A 17432-nucleotide genomic window follows, 5' to 3' on the forward strand; every position below is an offset into this window, starting at 1 on the left:
TCAAGTGAGTGATGTCAGACCTCAAATACAGATTGTTTTAAAATGTATGCTTGTTTAAACAAAAAATGTTTTCTCTGTAAGCAACACTCTTTAAATCTGTTAACCAGACCACAATTGTCCCAGTACCCAAATGATGGCAATTCAGAAGAAGTTGTAAGGGTTTTTTTGTTTTGTTTTGGGTTTTTTTAAAGCACACCAAGGGCATAGTAACAGCTCTTTGTAAATGCTCTTCTTTGTGTTAGAAAAAGCCTGCTAAATGAGAGCAGGTGTTGTTTTTATATACTGTTTCTACACATGTAAAGTCAGGGCTGCAGGGTTTGGGACAAACTGACCTTGTGAAGGGTCCCATTTAAGGAGAGGTGAGGGTAGAGGAGTTAAAAAAGAAGCGGAAGTCCTGTCCTTAGATTTCTTTCAACCACCTAACCCTCCCATTCCCCTGACCCAACACTGTGGCCATCCTCACAGTCTCCCACCCCCGCCGAGAGTACTCCAGATAGCTCCAGGCCCTGAACCCTTGGAAGAGAGACCTGACTTCCAAGGCAAACAGGAGGTCCAGGGAGCTGCCATCTGGGATGGCAGTGGGGAGAAGGGAGGTGTCTGGCATCGGATTTCCAGCTGACCGCTCGCTTCTCCTTCCCCATCCCCTGCTCGGCCGCAGTTCTCCCGGGCCACCGTCATCGGTAGTGGCCGGAGTGCCCACCGTAGGCTTGGCATTGAGAGTCAGGACTTGGGAGGAAGAGCCCGTGCTGCCCTTGTAGAGAGTTCCAGGGAAAAGGGGCAGAAGAGAGGTCATGAGGAGGGGAAGGAAGGTGGTCTTCAATCAACCAATCAGTCGTATTTATCGAGCACTGACTGTGTGCAGAGTACTGTACTAAGCACTTGGGAGAGTACAGTATAGCAGTTGGTAGACATGTTCCCTGCCCACGGTGAGGTTACAGTGTAGAGGGAGCTTAGTGTGTAAGCTCGTTGTGGGCAGGAAGTGGGTCTGCCAACTCTGTTGCTTTGTATGTACTCTCCCAAGCGTTTAGTAGCTTGGTAGTCAGCAGGAAGTTGTTTATGAAATAATTATTGTTAGAAGGGAAGAAGTGGTGTGGCTCGAAAAAAGGATAGGTTGGGGGACATTGAAAAATCGAGACAGGTTTGGAGCAGGAGAGACTTTTCCAAGCTCTCAGCCGGTGGGTGACCTTACTTAGAGATGGATTTCACTTCGCATTTACATCAAAGCTGATTGTGCCAAGGGATGGTTGTGGCGGTTGGAAACCCCTTCCTGGAGACTTCATTGCCCTTGAAAGAATCACAAGAGTATGTGCTTATAATAATAATGATGATGGCATTTATTAAGCGCTTACTATGTGCAAAGCACTGTTCAAAGCGCTGGGGAGGTTACAAGGTGATCAGGTTGTCCCATGGGGGGGGGGCTCACAATCTTCATCCCCATTTTACAGATGAGGTAACTGAGGCCCAGAGAAGTGAAGTGACTTGCCCAAAGTCACACAGCTGACAGTTGACGGAGCCCGGATTTGAACCCATGACCTCCGACTCCAAAGCCCAAAGCCCAAAGCTCTTTCCACTGTGCCACGTTGCTTCTCTTCGCTTATGCATACTCATACAGTGTCTCATGCAGTACTCATAATGTACTCGTTGAATAGTCCAGGAATATTAAAGGTCTACTACTCTTTTGCTTGTTCCCTTCCTGCCTTATAGTTTCAGAGCTTCTAATGTTTTTGAGGCCCGTGAGATGGTCTCCTGGTCTTAATCCCCATTTTACAGAGGAGGTCACGGAGGCCTTGAGGAGTTAAGTGGTTTGCCCAACACGTCACCCGGTAGACGAGTGATGGAGCCGGGATTAGAGCCCAAGTCCTTCTGACTCCGGGGCCCGGGCTCCGTCCGTTAAGTTTGCTTCTCTTTCCTCTGGCTGGACTTCTATACTCTCTCTATATGTCTTCTCTCGGCCAGGCAGGGACTAGGCAGGGAGGGACCTGCTGGAGATGGGAGGGCAGTTGTGCCCCTTCACTCTCTCCCTAATCAAGTGCTTAGTACAGAGCTCTGCACACAGGAAGCACTCAATAAATAAGATTGACTGACTCTCCCTTGTCTAAAAGAGAAGTGGCATCCAGGAGAGGAGAGCATGCTTTTGATGTGGGGAGGAAGTACAGTCTACAGCCTGTGGAAGCTCCCTGGGGGCAGGGATCGCATCCACGAACTCCAGTCATTCTTTTCCAAGCACGTAGTACAGTGCTCGTCACAGAAAGTGCTCAGTGAATACTGTTGATTGATTAATAAGCAGGCAGTGGCTGGGATGTTCAGTACAGAGGCATCAGTGGCAGGAGTTGGGCTAAGAGGTTGGCTACGATCAGTTGGTGCAGAGAATGAGAGCCAGAAGGATATGCCAAAAGACCATGATGGCAAGGGTGCTCCCAGGCTGGGTAAGGAGAGAGAAGGAAGGATTGGATAAAAGGAAAAGGAGTGAAAATAACTCATTGTGGGGGTCAAAAGCCTCATTGGCATGTAGACGTTAGTGTGAAGACGTACCAATTTGCATGGTGAATTTGTGGTTAGAGGCCCTGTTTATCTTTTTATATTTCCACTTACGTGTTCAGTGCATGAATCCACCTCTGAAGTTAGGGGAAAGACTGCATACCAAAATGTAAGATCTATTTTTCTCTCCCATTTATGAATGGGAACCTTAAGATTGAATCACTTATTGCATCATCTGAATTACTGACTTTGATAGTTACGAACTGATAGAGAAGCAGGGTGGCCAAGTTGTTAGAGCACGAGCCTGGAAGTCGGAAGGATCCGGGTTCTAGTCCCAGCTTCACCACTTGTCTGCTGTGTGACCGTGGGCAAGTCCCTTAAATTTTCTGTGCTTCAGTTACTTCATCCGTAAAATAGAGATCTAGACTGTGAGCCCCATGTGGAGCATGGACTGTGTCCAATCTGACCAGCTGATATCTACCCCAGGATTTAGAATGATGCCTGGCACATAGTAAGCGTTTAACAGATCCCATAAAAAACGACAACAAAACTGTTTATTTGAATTTTCAGTAATTGTATGTTCGCTTTGTTTTAACCAATAGGCTTCTTTAAATTTTATAATGTAGTCTGAATTTATGACTTCGAAGGTTGGATTCTTTAAAGTATTCTACTCATTTTGGTCGTCATTTTAGCAAAGGCTCTAAAACTCTACAAGCTTAAGCAATGAAGACACAGAAAATGGCTTATGGTATTGGAAGATTCTATTTTTATAATAATATTGAGGTGGTTGACTTGACAGGCAAAACCAAAGGGAAGTGGGTTTTTCTGTGCAGCTGTTACCAAGTTTGTACACTGCATGATTTCAGAATGACCTGGCAGTAGAGCCAGAAGCAAAGTAGGTGGAGCGTTTGAATAGCCGACTTTTTTTGATATTTGATTATTCTCTACATTTCTATTTCAGTCTACAAAGATGCTTAATGAGATAGAGGATGGGCAGTTGGGCTTTCTGCAATTATGAACCCGTTGCTTATTGCAAACAAATATTTTCATAAGAATGCACAACTAGTTTATTACTGGAAGGACTTGTTTCTCTAGAGACTTATTTTTATCGTTTCAGCATTAGCAGGGGAAATTTGTTTAGCTACCTAGCCCCGGACAGACTCCACTCCTCCTAGAATTGCCATAACTTCTTTCATTTTCTAGCTATCTTATCCCCTATGATCAACAAATTCTCTAGTCTCTCCTCCCTATTAACCCCCTCTGTTAGAATGGGCGATGTTTTGTTAACACTGGCCTTTTTTTCCCCACTACTAGAGATGCAATCACTCTTTTGTGTTTGGTGAGACCCAGGGAGCTGCCTCATTTAAAAAGAAAATGTGAAAACTAGAAGTTGGGATTGAGATCAAGAAAAATAATTGGTGACTACATTATTTTGTTTGTGAATTAACTTTGAACCCATCTCCAAGCCAATATATAACCGTTGTCATAATGTTTCTTAGCAGTGATCTTTTCTGGGTTCTTTTCTCACTTGACATTTCCCTCTAGACTTTAAGCATGTTATGGGAAGGGAGGGTGTCTGCTAATTCTGTACTAAGCATGTCCTTTCCCACGTGCTTACTACAGTGCTCTGCACATAGTAAGTGCTCAATAAATACTACTGATTGGTTGATTGTTTGATTCCCATAGCTTCAATTTCCATGTCTATGAGGCTGAGTTCCAAATCTATGTCCCTAACCCTGACCTCTTTCTTTCCCTGGAATCTTTTTTATTTTTATTTTTTAAATGGTATTTGTAAAGTGCTTACTATGTGCCAGGCACTGTACTAAGTTTAAATGGGTTTGTCAGAGACAGGTTTACTTCTCCTAGTGCTAGTAGGAGAAGCAGCGTGGCATAGTGGATGGAGCTCAGGCCTGGGAGTTAGAAGATCATGGGTTCCAACCCTGTCTCTGCCACTTGTCTGCTGTGTGACCATGGGCAAGTCACGTCTCTTTACTTCTCTGTGCTCTGTTCCCTCATCTGTAAAATGGAGATTGAGACTGTGAGTCCCACATGGGACAAGGACTGTGTCTGATCCAATTTGCTTGTATCCACCCCAGCCCCTAGTACAGTGACTGTCACATAGTAAGTGCTTAATAAATACCACAATTATTTATTATTAGTAATTGTAGTAGGGGTGGCGATTGACAGGCAAAGTTTCCTGATGGAGCTCAACTTCAAGCAATACAGAGTGTCTTTATGAATAGTCCAGCATCCTACCTTCACACTTAATTGAAGAGCACAGTATGTGGTATATACCTTAATAATTGTGGTATTTGTTAAGCACTTACCGTATGCCAGGCACTGTACTAAGCGCTGGGGTGGATAGAAGCAAGTTGGTTTAGACACAGTTCCTGTCCCACATGGGGCTCACAGTCTCGATCCTCATTTTACAGATGAGGTGAGTGAGGCCCAGAGGAGTGCAGCGGCTTGCCCAAGGTCACACAGCAGCCAAGTGGCAGAGCCAGGAGTAGAACTCATGGTCTTCTGACTGCTAAGCCCACACTCTATCCACTACGCCATGCTGCTTCTCAGGCAAACAGCAGGATATTTCTACTGGGATGTAATTGCTGGGCCCTGCCTGGTTCTCTCTATTCTAGCAGTCAGGTGGGCAAATACCTCAGATAAGCCAGTAAGGTGTCATGATCTTGCTACAGGAGGAACAGCTCCGTCCCATCTCAAGACCCTGGTACCCCAACCGTCCCGATAAGGCGGACATCTGGACGGGAGGAACAAAGGAGGAGAGGATACGTGATGTACCGGCTTTGAATAAATGGTGGCTTGGCCAGACAAGATGGAATCCAGGTCTAAAGGCCCATCACATTCTGTCCCTTGGCATTCTGCTACTCCTAGGGACTCTAGTTACCGGAGTTATTCCTGTTTGCTTAAACAAGATGTCTAGGAGGCAATCAAGTAGACCCAGAGGTAAAACAGCTCAGAGGGGATGAAGAGATGGGGCAAATGCAAGGTCTGAAGAGATGGGGCAAATGCAAGGTCCAAACCACCTTATTTCCACACCCAGGAGTGGCTTCCCCTTCTCTTCTGAGGCTGGCCACCCCTCCCTCCCAACCTGGGTAGCCCAGTTGGCTCTGAGTGGTTGGATAAGCTTTCTTGGGCTTTAGGAGCAGCTGCCATCCAGTGCCGAGGATATTCGTGGTTTCACGTCATTCGAAGCTTTTCTCTAACTAGCCCCTGTGAATACTAGGGGATCACTGTACTCACAATCCCCCATAACATAATGGTGATTATTGTAATTATGTGTTTACTATAATAATTATTCAATCGGTGGTATTTATTGAGCACTTACTGTGTGCAGAGCACTGGACTAAGTGGTTAGGAGAGTAGAATACAACAGTGTGGGTAGACATGTTCCCTGCCCACAAGGTTTGTTTTGTTGTCTGTCTCCCCCTTCTAGACTGTGAGCCCGCTGTTGGGTAGGGACCTTCTCTATATGTTGCCAACTTGTACTTCCCAAGCGCTTAGTACAGTGCTTTGCACACAGTATGCACTCAATAAATACGATTGATTGATTAGTACAGTGCTCTGCACACAGTAAGCGCTCAATAAATACGATTGAATGAATGAATGAATGAATGAATGAAGAGAGCTGATGAGAAGGGAGAAAGGTGGTGGACAGCTTTGAAGCCAATGGGAAAAAGCTTTTGCTTAACAGAAAGGAAAATGAATAGCTTTCAGAAGGTTTTCAGGGAGTGGAGAGATCTGTGCTTTGATGATTTCAGCAGCAGGATGGAGTCTGGACTGAGGAGCCAGGAGGCTGGAGAGACCAGTCAAGATAGAGCACAGGCCTGGGAGTTAGAAGGACCTGGGTTCTAATCCTGAGTCTGCCACTTGTCTGATGTGTGACCTGTTAACTTCTCTGTTAACTCAGTTCCCTCATTCATAAAGTGGGACTTAATACTGTGAGCTTCTTGTGGGACATGGACTGTGTCTAACCTGGTTAGCTTGTATCTACCCCAGCACTTAGTACAATGTCTGGGAAATAGTAAGCACTTAACAAATGCCATAAAAAGGAGGCAAATAACAACAGTTGATCATGATCTGACATGAGCTGGAACAAAAGTGGAGACTATTTGGGTGGAAGAGAAGGAGGGGGTCTTTAAAATGTGGAAAACGTGCTGAGGATTTGGTGGTAGATTGGATGGAAGAGGTGAAAGATAGTGATGAGTTGAGGTGGAAGCCGTGAGTCTTGGCGGATGGTGGGAGAGCTAAAGAAGGCTTTTCTGATGTTGGAAAAATCTGATGAAGTGTGAAGGTGAGGTTGGAGATAGGAGGGGAGAGGAATGTGGTCTGAGGTATAGGTAGAAGGGGGAAATTTTGAAAGCAGCTGGGAGAACTTTTTGAGGAAGAGGAGAAAGAAGGGCATGGAATTGTAAGAGGATGGAGCAGCAACGAGGTAATGGAGAGCCTAGTATTTCAGTTTACATGAAGACAATACTCCAATTACTGTTTTCAACCTGAATAAGTTAACTAAACCTTTAGTCTAACAAGTGGAAATCGCAAAACCTTGTCATAAAACATCTCTATAATTTTTCCAAAAAACTGATAGAAAGTTGACAGTTTGCCTTCTTTTCTTTATCTGCTGTGCAGAGGGCCTTCAGAGAATTGGTAATGTTGCTGCCATTCTCTTGGAAATGTGGTTAGGGAGTGGGAGTAAGCCGAAATGAATTATTAACAGGAAGGTAAATTGGTCAGAAATGTCTGAATTCCGAATGTACTGGTTGAAAAAGCCTGAATCCATACTATATCATGAAAACAAGGCATCTTAAAAGCACTTGGATTACTAAGGAAATAATAGGTTGAGTAGAAACAAAGCTACATTTTTCTGTTACTCGCCAAGAAAAAAATATTTACTAAAAAAAGTGCATTACCTTGAATTTATATTTCAGATAATAGCAGAATTTGACTCTTGGCTTCTCTTGACAGCTGCCCTTTCCATAGTTCTCTCAGGCCAAGTCTCTTCATGTCCCTTCGGCCGCTCCTTGTCAGCAGGCCAGAAACTTCTAATTTATGCATATATTAATGCCGTCTATGTGTGTATTATCAATGGAATTTATTAAGCTCCTATAATATGTAAACTCAAGATTCTTTTAATTATTATTTATTTATGTATATTCATATCTATCTCCCCTTCTAGAATGTGAGCTTGTCATGGTCATGGTCATGTCCATTATTGTACTCTCCCAAGTGCTTAGTACAGTGGTTTGCACACAGTAAAAGCTCAGTATATACAAATGAATTGAGTTCTTTTAAACTTTTGTAATAATAGTAATTGTGGTATTTGTTAAGGGCTTACTATGTGTCAAGCACCGTTCTAAGCACTAGGGTAGATATTAAATCATAAAGTCCCACGTGGGACTCACCATCTAAGCAGCAGGGAGAACAGGTATTTAATTTCTGTTTTGAGGCATTGAGAAGTTACGTGACTTGTCTAAGGTCACAGAGCAGGCTAAAGGCAGAGCCAGGATTAGAACCAAGATCCTCTGACCCCGAGACTCATGCTACTTTTCATCCTTTTTCTGATTATTTGCTTAATTCTGAAGAATGAAGGACAGATCTTATACACTTCTTTAAGCGTGGAGCTTCAGTGCTTTTTAAGAGCAATAAGAAGAAGAATGGCGATTTCAATTTCTAATCCATTTTTTCCTCTTTTTAAAGAAACGTGAATATTGTAATGCTAAGAATCAGCTGCTAGAATATTCTAACAGAAAGCACTTCTCCTCCCTAATATAGAACTCTAAATTATTTTAAATTCAAGAGTATTACTTATTAATGCCAGCACATATCCATTATCATGAACCAATCTGTGCATATCTCAGTATTAACAACTTTGATTTCTAAGCATTTCTCTGCTTTTATTAAGAGTCCAGGTTTGATTTGGGATACATTTTGGTGAAGTGCTCATTTATTTTTAATGTTTAAGTTTATATTTCTACTGTGTATGTTATTCAGCACTCTGGAGAGCATCCGCTTTGTGTCCTTAATTTCATGCATCTAGGGTTGCAAATTGTGGCAATCACAGGCATACCTGGAGATGTTATAGATATTTAAAGAACGCCAACTTTTGTTTCCGGGAATTTGTATTTGGTATCTCCAGCAGGTGGACGCAATCTCTTGCAGCATTTTGTTATATGTAACTGGCATTTGGTCTGTCCAGAATATCAAAAGATCACCTAATTTTATCTTGCATAACATTTTTCTCAGTTGAATTTTTTTTCTTTTGAAGTTTTTAAGGCTGTGCCAATGTCCAGGATTGCCAGTATCAATTGAAGGGTATCTACATTAGGGAGAAGTATAATAATAATGTTGGTATTTGTTAAGCGCTTACTATGTGCCAAGCACTGTTCTAAGTGGTGTATCTGAGTGAATGGTACAGTGTTCATTTCCATGTAATTTATATCTATCTCAGGACTTAGAACAGTGCTTGGCACATAGTAAGCATATAAAAAGTGCCATAATAATGGGGTTTTGTCACTCCTGGTGTTGGGATTGGTTTGAATAATTGTCCTAAAAATGAATGGCTATAAAGTGGGATCTCAGGAAGGGGGATTAAGCTGAAAGAGTAACATAGTGGTGATTGAATTAAATTTTAGTATTAGCAGAATGAAGTCATTTCAGTGCTTACCAAAAATAATTTGCTTTTATTTTTAAGTCTGCTTTCCAAGGGTAGCTACCTTTCTAAATGCTAAGTTGTGTTAGATTCTATCAGGAGTATTTGGGGTCAGATCCTGATCTGGGAAGCGGGGAGAAAGCAAGCAGAGTAAGCCTCTCCTGTCTTTTGATTTTGTTCTCCAAGCTCCATCCCTTTCCACAGGTTTAGCTCTGGAAAATGGAGCTTCTGGGGATAGTTTTTACTGTGTTCTGTGCTTTCTGGCTATCCTGGAGTATGGCGGGCACACCTGACAATTCCAGTTATTTTCAGCTCTTTTCTTCCCCACTCTTTCATTATCCATTTCCCTCTCTGAACCCTTTGTATCACCAGTTCTTCATACATCAGAAATAAGGTACAAACCAGATTCAGGCAACACATTCCCTGTTGCGGTATGACTTCTCTTTCCCCTCATAATTAGAGAGGCCACATGGTATAATGGATAGAGCACAGGTCTGGGCATCAGAATGGCCTAGTTTCTAATCTGCCACTGGTCTACTGGGTGACTTTAGGCAAGTTATTTCACTTCTTTGTGCCTCAGTTACTTCATCTGTAAAATGGGGATTAAGGGCCCCAGATGGAACAGGGACAGTGTTTAACCTGTTTATCTTGTATCTACCCCAGCCCTTAGAACAGTGCTTGGCACATAATAAGTGCATAATAAGTACTATTTTTGTTATTATTATTAAGAGAGTCTCAAAGACACTCATGCTTGTGGGTAGATTCTGTCCAACAGCAACACCATCTTTGAATCAAAGGATAGTTGTTTTGTGGGTCAAGATAACAGATCTTTTATTCAGTCCTTACTCAGCAGGGCTGGTTACATTTTGACCAAGGTCCCTAGTTGTGGTAAATAGCTTTTTCGAGTTCAGTTTAAATGAATACCTTTTCTCCTACCTCCATCTCTCACTTGTAGCCAACTGGCTGGATTATGATGGTGAAGGTTTGTGACATCCCTCCTGACTGACTCAGAAGTGACAGGATTGCTGTGCTGGAAAGGGAGCCCTTCCTCATTCTGAAGGAATCATTCAACCTGATGAACTGTCATGTTGAGTCAGAGGGGAGGACCAGTTGATGAGTCATTCATTCATTTATTCAATCATATTTATTGAGCACTTACTGTGTGCAGAGCACTGTACTAAGCATTTGGGAGAGTGCATTATAACAATAAACAGACACATTCCCTGCCTACAAAGAACTCATAGTCTAGAGGGGGAGACAGACAAGACAATAAATAAATAAATTACAAATAGTTTCAGAAGTGCTGTGGGGTTGTGGGTGGGGGAGAGATTGAAAAGGTGAATAGATAACCATATCTATATCCTCAGATAAAATTGGTTTATGCTTACAACATTTTGACCTGACCTTTCAGGAGCCAATCGTGTCATAAGCATGAGGTGTGCCCGAACCTACAGCTTCTTACCAAACATAAATTTCCAATAGTATAAATTGCAAACATGGGGGTTTTAGCTACTAAACTCTCCAACATTTTAGGAACCTCTATAGCTGCCTTTTTGGCAATTTCATCTTCTCTTCTTTGACCTTTTCATGTCTATATTTATTGGTTAACATTTATTGAGTACCCGCTACATATTTTTCAAGGCCTTCCTGAGAACAGTTGTGTTTTAGTGGGTGTAGCCTATTAAGTTAGGCACCAAGATTAAGGTCTTTGTATTTATTAGGTCTAGGAGCCTAGGAGTGCCTCCTGTGTTCATTTCCTTTTTTAGTGGTCACCATTGCCAATATTATGTTTGGCTCCTGCTTTTGCCATTGACATTGTAAGGATAGTTTCCGATGAGATAAAAATTCTTGAATATGTGGGCATAGCAATTCTTGATCAGCTGCTAGAGAGCCATAGTGGAACCATTTTCTCAACCTGGAGAGACAAAAATGACTTTAGCGGGATGGCCTGGTGGAAAGAGCACAGGCTGGGGTGTCAGAGGTTGTGGGTTATAATTCCGGCTCTGCCACTTGTCTGCTGTGTGACCTTGGGCAAGTCACTTAACTTCTCTGTGTCTCAGGTTCCTCATCTGAAAAAATGGGGGTTAAGTCCTATTCCTTCCTACCCAGACTGTGAGCCCCATGTGGGACAACAACTGTGACCAAACTAATAACTGTGTAGATACCCCAGCACTTAGAAGAGTGCTTGGCACACAATAAGTGCTTAACCAATACCGTAATTATTTAGCCTATCAGGAAAGCTCAGGTGTCTGTGGCTTAGGGAAATATCGTCATCATCATAAATGGTATTTATTGAGCTCTTACTATGTGCAGAGCCCTGTACTAAGCGCTTGGGAGAGTACAGTGCAGCAGAGGTGGCAGACACGTTCCCTGTCCAACCCCTTTCTGATTGTCTTGCTCATTTTAATGTAGATCTTGTAGACCTGTTAGATAATACTCTTAGCTTTTTCCTAATGGCCTTATGAGAACTGTACAAGGTGTATAGGGTGTATTTGCACTATTTGTATGTGACATGCACAGAATTTACTTTTTATAGATTCCCCTGAAGGTTGTCAATTTTTCACTTGATTTTTTTTTATCTTTCCTATCTTTCACCGACACCAGAATGTATTGTGCGCCGGTGGAAGGAGCATGGGATTGAAAGTCTCAGTACCTGGATTCCAATTCCAGCTCTGCCATTTACCTGCCGTGTGACCTTGGGCAAGTCATGTAACTGCTCTGTGCCTTGGTTTCCCCACCTGTAAAATGGGGATTTAATATCCATTCTCCCGCCCCCTTATACTGTGAGTCCCAAGTGGGCCTAGGGCTATGTCTGACCTGATGATCTTGTATTTACCCCAGTGCTTAGTATGGTGCTTGACTTATAGGAAGTGCTTAACAAATGCTACAGTAATAAGAAGGGAAGGGAATGGAGACTGCTTCATTATAGTTAGCAAATATTTGGGAGATTCATAACCAAAGACTGCATAAGAGTAAAATCTTAATGTGCACTCTATTGCTAGAATAAATAACCTGTAAAATGATGTGGAACTTTGCATATAGCAGATTTGTTTGAGGGACCCACGGGAACACCATTTTTGGGATTGTTCCATAACGATTTAGCTCATTGCTTTCAAGTCAAGGTTGCCTTTTCAGATTTCAGATTTAGTTACCAATGGAATAAAGCATAGCCAGTCTTAGTTAAACTGATTTACAAGAAAATGGTAAACATTAGTCCAAATCTTATCTTCTGGAAAACTCTTCTACCTACATTGTGTTAATTTCCACTTAATCCGGGAGGCAGTTAATCAAAAACTACTGTTTGCTGGAAAGCCCAGATACAAGAATATGTGTTTAAGGCATCTGCCGATAATTGGCCATCATTTATCATAGACCTCTTTCTGATTATCAGTACAGGAAGACAATTGTTGTGTACCAACTGCACCAACATACTTGGCACTAAAAACCTGTGGAATTGAAAGAACAGTCATTGAATCCTGCCACTATAGCAGCATATTTTTCTGGACAGTTTGTTCCAGATTTTAGCTTTATAACTTTTTTTGTAATTTTAATTATGTATCAAGAGGACAAATTTCTTCATTTGCACTAATTTTAGCATTGAAATATATATAGCAAATCCCCTTGGGTTCACTTCTTTCTCCTTTTTCTCACTTTACATTCACTCCTTTGGGGAGTTCATTCACTCCTACAGGTTCAACCACCACCTCCATGCTGATGAACCCCAAATTAATTTTCATAGCCCCGGCCTGTCTCCTTTTCTGCAATCTTGCATTCCCTCCTGCCTCCAGAACATTTCTGAGCATCTCAAGCTCGGTACGTCCAATACTGAACTCACAAATCTTCTTCTCCATGTAATTTTCCCAACACAGTTGAAGACACCACCAATCTTTTTCCATCTGTCAAGGTAACGTGACAATTTCTGTGACTCCTCTCCCTCTTCTTCAACCCTCACATCCTATTGATTCTTCCCCTGCCTCGTTCCTAAAAGAGAAGCAACTTGGCTTAATGGATAGAACACAGGCCCGGGAGTCAGCAGGACCTGGGTTCTAATCCCGGTTCTGCCACATGTCTACTGTGTGAATTTGGGCAAGTCGTTTCAGTTCTCTCTGACTGTTACCTCATCTGTTAAATGGGGATAAGAGTGTGAGACCCATGTGAGAGAGGGAGTGTGTCTGTCCTGATTTAACTTGTATCTAGCACAGTCCTTAGAACAGTGCTTGGCACATAGTAAACACTTAACAAGTACGATTATTATTATTAGTAGTAGTGGTTGTAATAATAATAATGATAATAAAATCTGATCCTTCTTCATTCGAGTGGCCATCTCACTGATCCAGGCTCCTTTCGTATTTGAACTTTGACTATTGATGCACCCTCCTCACTGATGTCCAGTCTCAATCCTCTTCAGTCTGTACTTTTTAATGGTATTTTTTGAGTGCTTAGTATGTGCCAGACACTGTACTAAGCGCTAGGGTAGATACAAGCTAATCAGTTTGGACACAGTCCATGTCCTACATGGGCTTACAGTCTTAATCCCTGTTTGAAAGATGAGATAACTGAGGCCCAGAGAAGTTAACTCTGTTGCTTGGGTCAGTTTTCTAAATTGTCATTTTGCCCTCGTCTTTCCATTCCTCAAGAACCTCCAGTGGTAACCCATCCCTCTCCTCATCAAGCAGAAACTACTAACCACCGGCTTTAAGGAACTTAACTAGCTCTCTCCCTTTTATTCACTCTCTCCTCCCATTACACCCCAGCTTGCCCTCTTCTTTCTGCTCAAGTTATCCTACTGACTGAGCTTTACTCTCCTCTCTTCCACCTCCAACCCCTTAATCATGCCCTCCATTCTACCTAGGACTCCCTCCCCTTCCATGTTCAACAACTCACTACTTTCTCCACCTTCAAAGCCCTTCTGAAATCACAACTCCTTCAGAAGGCCTTTCCTGGTTAATTTTTAATCTCCCCACTTTATGCCCTCTAACTTATTTTAGGTACTCCATGAATAAAATGCTGATGATTGATTGATTCTTTTTTAAATTTACTTATTCTACTTAATCCCTTGCAGCTATTTGTTCTTGTTGTAAAACTGCTAAATTTGTGTTCTGTATCTGTTCCCCTCTACAATGTAAAGTATTCTCAAACCCATCTTGGAAAGTGAATAAATTGCCTATGAGTATATTTGTCCTCCCCTTCATAGGAAGGGTTTATTCCTTTTAAATATCCTAACTTCTTTGAAGTCCTCTTTGTGATCTTCAAAGTTATGGCTTCTCTACCTCATCTCTCATTCAGCCCACATATTCAAACTGTCACCAGATCCTGTCAGTTCCTTTTCAGAGCGTCGCTAAAATCCACCTTTTCCTCTGCATCCAGACTGCTACTATGTTGAACCGAGTTTATCCTATTCTGTCTTGATTACTGCACCAGCCTCCTTGCTGACCTCCCTGTCTTCTGTCTCTTCCCTCTTCAGTCCGTACTTCACTCTGCTGCTTGGATCATTTTTCTAAAAATACATTCAGGTCATGTTTCCCCACTCCTCAAGAACTTCAAGTGGTTGTCCGTCCACCACCGCATCAAGTAGAAACTCCTTACCAATCAGCTTTAAGTGGAAAAAATGTGTAGCTGATCTCCAACTTCCAAATGTGTAAATTTTACAGCTTAAATGAGTGCATTTTTGGTAAAATTTTGGTGATTAAAATATTTTCTTCGGTTTATATTGGAAACCCATTATAGCATGATATATTTAGTGCTATTACATCTTGTTTTATTAAATCTTACTCAATCTTGTTGCCCCCTCCCACTTGCCTCCCCACTTTTCTACTACAACCCAGCCCTTGTACTTCACTCCTAATGCCAACCTACTCACTGTACTTCGATCTCATCTATCTCACCTCCAGCCCCTCACCCACATTCTGCCTCTGGCCTGGAACTCCCTCCTACTTTATATCTGACAGACGATCACTCTCTTCACCTTCAAAACCCCATTAAAAACACATCTCCTCCAAGAGGCCTTCCCTGACTAAGTACTTATTTCCTCTACTCCCTTCTGCATCACCTTTATACTTGGGTTTGTACCTTTTACTCGCCCCCCTCTCAGCTCCACAACAATCTTGTACTTATCCATAATTTACTTTAATGTTCTTCTCCTCTAGACTGGTAAGTAAGCCCCTCTTGGGCAGGGATCATGTCAACTAACACTATTTTACTATGCTTTCTCAAACATTTAGTACAGTCCTTTGCACAGAGTAAGCGCTCAGTAAACATGATTGATTAGCACTGTTATGAATATTCAGCATGTATGTCTCAACTGGACTTCTTTTATGTTGTGTTTGATCTAGAAGTAATAAAATCAGATTAAGCTGCATCATTGTTCATGCTTTAAGGTCACTTGTTCAGATAAAAGTGGAAAAAAAGTGTAGCTGATCTCCAACTTCCAAATGTGTAAATTTTACAGCTTAAATGAGTGCATTTTTGGTAAAAATTTTGGTGATTAAAAATATTTTCTTCAGTTTATATTGGAAACCCATTATAGCATTATATATTTAATGCTATTAAATCTTGACATTTACAGGATACTTTTTTGAGGGGGTGAGCTCAATAAATTAATGTGGACTAATTAAAAGTACCTCTCCTCCTGTCTGGTACGGATTTGACACCACAAGGTTTTATGGTCTGTTTTATGGTTCCCGAAGCAGCTTAATGGATAGAGCACCAGCCTGGGAGTCAGAAGGACCTAGGTTCTAATCCTGACCCCACCACTTGTCTGCTGTGTGACCTCGGGTAAGTCACTTCACTTTTCTGTGCTCCAGTTACCTCATGTGTAAAATGGGGATTAAGAGTGTGAGCCCCATGTGGGACAGGGACTTGTGTCTACCCCAGTGCTTAGAACAGTACTTGGCACATAGTAAGTGCTTAACAAGTAGTAAATTTATTTTTACCGTTATTAGTGCTTCTGTCTTTTCATCTGTGACTCCCGCCACCAGCTCAGGTAATAATAAAAATAGTAGTAATTATAATAATTTTGGTATTTAAATGCTTACTATGTGCCAGACACTGTACTGAGCTTTGGGGTAGATAAAAGGTAATTGGGTTGGGCACAGTCCCTGTCCCACATTGGGCTCACAGTCTTAATCCTCATTTTACAGATGAGGTAACTGAGGCACAGAGAAGTAAAGTGATTTGCCCAAGGTCACGCAGCAGACTCATGGCAGAGCTGGGATTAGAACCCAGGTCCTTCTGACTGCCAGGCCGGCAATGTCTGAGCTCACCCGGGCCTGGGAAGGGGTGGCACAATGTCTCTGGTGCAATTAGGAGAGTCATGGTATCCTTGAGAATTAATCTAGGCTTGGGCTGAATCAGGCGGGCTTCTGCACAACTGATGACCACATGATATTATGTCACACATACCAGCTTAATGCGTGTGACGCCACATGCCTCTTGGTCTGGCTTTTTTTTTTTCCAGTGCCATTGCTGGATATGTTAGTTATGCAAAGAGTATTCCTCTCACGTGTCCTTCAACTGGTTCAAGGGAATGTACCTGTTTATTGTTATATTGTACTCTCCCAAGCGCTTAGTATAGTTCTTTGCGCATAGTAAGCGCTCAATAAATGCCAATGAATGAATAAATGAACAAGCCTGGGAAAGGGGGCTTTAGGTGAATCATGGTTCACTTACTCCTGGGTTCCTGGCTGGTTGTAAATATGCATGTGGATCTTTTGATCTTTTCCCACCTTTTTACCTTTTACTGGGATGCTGTGTGGCAAGGAGAAGTTGTCACCTGGAAAATATGGGCTGCTGACCAGCTGAGGAGTCTAGCTAGCAGCATCGAGCGAGACTGGACAGCCTGGGGAAGGATGGTTTGAGGAGATGGGATCTGAATTCACCTAATTTTGGAGAGATCTGGTCCCATTGGAGTAGTAGCGAGCAGTGGAGTTTGTTGCCCAATTAGACGGAATTGGGAATCGGGTCTTCCCAATCTGCCCAGAAGTAGAAACAGCATGGCACAGTGAATAGAGCCCAGGCCCGGGAGTCAGAAGGTCATGGGTTCTAATCCCAACTCCACCACTTATCTGCTATGTGACCTGAGGCAAGTGTCTTCACTTCTCTGGGCCTCCGTTACCTCATCTGTAAAATGGGGATTGAGACTGTGAGCCCCACGGGGGACAGGGACTGTGTCTGACCCGATTTGTTTGTATCCAGCCCAGTGCTGGGTACAGTGCCTGGCACATTGTAAGTGTTTAATAAATACCACAATTATTTTATTATTAGAAATCTGGTGACATGACATGCTCTGATA

The 17432-nt window shown here is 42.4% G+C and overlaps 1 protein-coding gene across 3 annotated transcripts in view; it reads left to right on the forward strand.

Moving 5' to 3' along the window:
* PHTF2 (putative homeodomain transcription factor 2) overlaps nt 1–17432 on the forward strand; it is a 120178-nt gene that overhangs the window by 9484 nt on the left and 93262 nt on the right. For 2 of the 3 annotated variants that reach the window (XM_038741261.1, XM_038741264.1), the window contains exon 1: nt 15901–15916. The exons of the other annotated variant lie outside the window; for it this stretch is intronic. The gene's annotated coding sequence lies outside the window, so the exon portion shown is untranslated. Of the gene's footprint in view, nt 1–15900; nt 15917–17432 lie in introns of those variants that run through there. 3 annotated transcript variants of the gene reach the window in all.

Source organism: Tachyglossus aculeatus, assembly GCF_015852505.1.
Source record: "Tachyglossus aculeatus isolate mTacAcu1 chromosome 12 unlocalized genomic scaffold, mTacAcu1.pri SUPER_6_unloc_1, whole genome shotgun sequence".
In the NCBI taxonomy this organism is placed as follows: domain Eukaryota; kingdom Metazoa; phylum Chordata; class Mammalia; order Monotremata; family Tachyglossidae; genus Tachyglossus; species Tachyglossus aculeatus.